The sequence below is a fragment of the Pygoscelis adeliae genome, unplaced genomic scaffold, assembly GCF_000699105.1.
Source record: "Pygoscelis adeliae isolate BGI_AS28 unplaced genomic scaffold, ASM69910v1 Scaffold120, whole genome shotgun sequence".
Classification (NCBI taxonomy): domain Eukaryota; kingdom Metazoa; phylum Chordata; class Aves; order Sphenisciformes; family Spheniscidae; genus Pygoscelis; species Pygoscelis adeliae.
In genome coordinates, this window is record NW_008824032.1 from 2708717 (window position 1) to 2713367 (window position 4651).

General features: G+C 42.2%; 1 protein-coding gene across 1 annotated transcript in view; it reads left to right on the plus strand.

Moving 5' to 3' along the window:
- KIAA2018 (KIAA2018 ortholog) overlaps positions 1-3928 on the plus strand; it is a 22398-nt gene extending 18470 nt beyond the window's left edge. The window contains exons 8-10 of the mRNA XM_009329249.1: positions 921-1103; positions 2983-3109; positions 3205-3928. The gene's annotated coding sequence lies outside the window, so the exon portion shown is untranslated. The remainder of the gene's footprint in view (positions 1-920; positions 1104-2982; positions 3110-3204) is intronic.
- Positions 3929-4651: the final 723 nt, after the last annotated feature.

Consider the following 4651-nt stretch of genomic DNA (forward strand, 5'->3'; position numbering starts at 1 on the left):
TTTAAGAAGGATGTGAAGGTCCTTGAATGCCTCCAGAGGAGGGCAACAAAGCAGGTGAGAGGGCTGGAAGGCATGTCCTGTGAGGAGCGGCTAAGGACTTTGGGCTTGTCTAGTTTGGAGCAAAGGAGGCTGAGGGACAACCTCATTGCTCTCCACAGTTTCCCAAGGAGGAGAAGTGGAGAGGGAGGTGCTGATCTCTTCTCCCTGGTATCCAGAGAGAGGACACGCACGCGGGAACGGTTCAAAGCTGCGCCAGGGGAGGTTCAGACTGGACATTAGGAAGCATTTCTTTACCCAGAGGGTTGTCAAACACCGGAACAGGCTTCCTAGAGAGGTGGTCGATGCCCCATGCCTGTCAGTGTTTAAAAGGCATTTGGACAATGCCCTTAATAACGTGCTTTAACTTGGTCAGCCCTGAAGTGGTCAGGCAGTTGGACTAGATGATCCTTGTAGGTCACTTCTAACTGAAATTCTATTCTATATATTTATTCTTTCATTTTGATTTCACTATTAATTTCACTGCTGTTACATCGAGGTTAAATGCGATCCTGAGTATTCACAATAGAATATGTCGGCTGTGGTTGTGTGTGGTTGGTTTTTTTTTTAATGTTGGACATCATTTTCTGAAGAGGCAGTAACTGTGTCAGTAACTTTCACGTGCCCCTTTTTGTTTACAAAGACGACCAAAAATAGCGACCTTGTTCACAGGATACCTGTAGTGCCGGTAATCACAACACAAGAATTTTAGTGATATAAAGAGGAGTATTGCGATTTTGCAGGAACTGCACGGTTTTGCGGTGTGTGGCTCAAAAGCCATGTGACTGACCCTTGGTCTTCTCCAGAGGATTGTACTCCGCATTGTTGTGACGGGGCACGGTGATTCCTGTGTAATCACCAGGCCACTTTGTCATCCTTCTCAGGACTTTTTCTGAAACCTGCCGAGGCCAGGATGGAGAAATACCATTTCATTGCCCTCCTCGAACATGGCAGTTTCTGTTGAAGTTCGACTGCATACCAGTGTGAGTCTTTTTACGTGCCATAAGTGATGCTAAATGATCCTGTGGTGTTGGTGTGGGATCAGGAAGACTGCTATGAAAAGAAAGGTAGGCAGACCTATCTGCGAGAGCTTCATATAAACGCACTCGTCAAAATTCTGTTATTTACACTGCTGACTGGCTTTTAGAGCAATTTAATTAAAGAAAAGTTGGCTCTGTTGTGCAGGCTTTTGGTCTAATTGGCTGTCCAAGATGGTCTTTGAATGCTGAATCTGGCCAGGTCCCCTGATTTAAGAGCAACTTGTGGGTTTGCCACGGATTTCAGCTTCTCACATGTTCGTGCTTATATGCCTTTCGGAAGAACAGTGGATGGGACTGGGTATTTCACATCAAAAGACAGGAAATTAGATGTCAAGTAATTTTTGTTAGTTTTTAATCATGAAGTTATTCTAGTTTTCCTCTTCACCATAAACTAATACCCCTGCCATTCCACATTGACCAGGTCACGGCTCAGCTTCTTGCATTTGGTTTTGTTAGGTCGGTTTGAAAACGGGGCGTTGTTTCACCTCGTCCGACTGCTGGCCCTTTTCCAGGTCTTTTGGCTCTGCTCTCAGGAGGAGGAGCAATTGCAACATCTTCACCATTGAGTGGAAGCTATTCTTTCTTTTCTTTCTTTTTTATTTTTCCTTTCCCCTACCATTGAAGCTGTTGTGTTTAGGTATCAGGTTGGTAAACTTTAAGGAAGGCTTACCTTACCTCAATATATGCTTTTTTTTTTTTTTTTGGGGGGGGGGGGGGGGGGTTGTTATTGGAGCTTCAGTAAGTTTTGCAGATCAAATAATTGTTTTACTTGTTAGAATAACAATTTGACAAGCAAATACATTTTCTTCAGCCAACAACTATGACACCAACAATTTATCTTTTTCTCCTAAGAATCACCTGGCAATTAACAGTTCATTTGTTTTTCAAGATGTATTTGGAAAAGATTTTGCAGTTTTAATTGCAATTTGTTAGCCTGAGAATGGCATTTTCTCTTCCGTAACACCTTTTTGAAGGTTACTTACACTAAGTGGGGGTTTGCTTTGGTTTTGAAGAAAGGAAACATACCCAGTACTGCCTAATTTAGCAAAATAAGCAGCAGAAGGGAAAGGGTCAGAACTACCTCTAGGGTGGGACTGCCACAGCTGACAAGCGTTGTCTATCATCTGTGGCTTTCAGCTTGGCCTAAAGGACTTCAACAAAGGATAGCAAATGGTATAGGGCTGGACTGCATGTGTGTTGGTGTAGTCCTTGATCAATCCCTTCAGAAGCCTAGGAGAATAAGAGCAGAGTCAGACTAAGTTGAAAGCAGGCAATAAACCAGTAATGGATTAATATTTACATACCTTTTCATGGAGAGAAAGGACCTCATTTAAGAGCAGCTGAGGAACCGAGAACTGAAGTGATTTGAGCTGGTGGCTGAGCCTTACTGGAATGTGTTTTCTAGCACCTGCCCCCTGCTCCAGTCACTACGCTGCTGCCCAGGTGGAAGAGCTCCTCTCTGAAACAAAAAACACGCTGTGCTAGTACAGAGCCTCCTGAATTTTGCACAGATTTCCTACTGCACTTTAACGCTGCGCTGCTGCTGCTGCGGTTGGTGACTGTAGTGCTGCTGCAGGAAACAAATCCTGTGGCAGGGCAACCGCAGAGGGCACCGCGGGAGAAAAGGGGCCATTTCATTACTTCTGATCTCCTGTTGTCTCTTCACCTTATTCAGAGGTACTGGCGCAGTCCTGGCTCAAGGACTTGGTCACAAACTCGCGCTGTAATCTGTTTCTGGGTGACTCACTGTTGTCAGCTGTGCTAAGGGCTGTGATCTTTTGCTGTTCCCCAAATAATTATTAAAGTGATGAGCATGAAACTTTTATCTCACTTTGACTGGAAAGACAGAGTAGCATTGAATCTTTTTATACCAAATTGGTCAAATTTGTGTTGTTTTCTGATACAGTGATAGAAGGAGCTCCATTCTTTATCATCACTTAAGCTATCTGCTACTACTGCTCTTCCCTTCTCCCGCTGCCACTGATCCAGCATGGGTAGCAGCCACATGCACAGCAGTGCCAGTGCAGACGCAGGTTTGTGCGTGACGGTGTTTTCAACCTCCTACCGCCTCTGCGATCCCTAGAGTGAATCTAAAAATCTCAGCGCACCAACACTTTATTCCCACTAGGTATACTGAGAGCAAGTTACTCTCTGAACCGGTGAAAGATGTAGCAGAGATTTTTGGTCATGACGATACAAAACCATCTTCTCTCTGCGAACAAGCCCTGCTTAGTTACACAGAAGCCATTTATTATTTGCCGATACCGGTTTTTATGAGATAGATAAATTTAAAAAAAAAAAAGAAAAAAGCATTTCTTTCTGCCTCATCAGAAGTATTTTTACAAGTAGGTTCCCAGTTTGCAATATGCTGCTGTTTCGGCAATCACAAATGTGAAACAACCAAGCTCGCAGTGGGTTGTACCCCTGTTCCTGCCCCCTCGCTGTGAGAAGGGAAGCAAATACGGATTTTGCCACAGGAGATTAATCAAAGATGCTGTTGCCCTCCACAATGTAAATTATTTATATTCAGTCCAGAGTTTGCTGCTGTGCTTCTGTTTTATACAGCTGTAAATTACTTGGATACAGCCCCAGTGGAAAGTCCTTACTATTTTGTAATGGAAAAAAGGAACTCTGCAGTAGAAATCTATAATGAATGAACAGGAACATCATCTTCCAATTGTAAATAAGATCTTTTTCTGTTTATTTTGACATCTTTTTACAAATGTGTTGCATCCAGGTGTAAATAGCCCAAACCATGATCTTGTTCAGAGTTCTGAGATTTCTATTGTTAAATGTAATACTTTGTTTAATAGTTGTAATAATTATTTGTATAGATATGAACATGATAGTATTTTATTAAAAAAAAAAAGAAAAACGCTCTTTGAATAATGTATTCTTTTTGGTACAGCTGCTTTCCCCATGGAAAGCCAGGCATTTCACTCTTCAAGATAGGTAAAAATAAGAGCTTTGTGTAATTTACAATGATAGTTCTCCACCGATGTATAGTCTCTGCATATACCAGAGTTATGCACCACTTTATTTAGATATATAAAACTACATAATCCAGAAGAAACATATACTGGCGATGACATATCTAAATAATGCACGGCAGATGCTGTCCCTGCCCAGATAACGGCGATCACTGTGTTAAGATACACCCTCAGCTTTATAAAATGCTTCTCATCATGCACTGCCGTGTTGGTTGTGAGGTGCACCGAGAGAGTTCTTTTGTCACCGTTTGAATCTAAAGGATGTGGCTGAGATGAGACTGGCACAGAGACACTGCAAGGTAAGTAAAGGCTTTTTGGGAGGCTGCATAATGCAGGAGGAGCTGACAGAATTGCTGTGAAACAAGTCCTTTCGGGGGCTCCAGGCTGCCTTGCTTGTAGACCTCAAGATTCTTGTGGATGCTGAAGATGCCTTTATGGAAGATGATTTTTTTTTTTTAATTAAAATTTATTAAGACAGATTAACTTCTATTTTGTTACTTTAGCAACAACCAGTATCTATAATTTAATGAATTAAATTAAAAAGAGATGGCTGTGGTTCAGTAGAACATCAGGAAGATGTGTGCA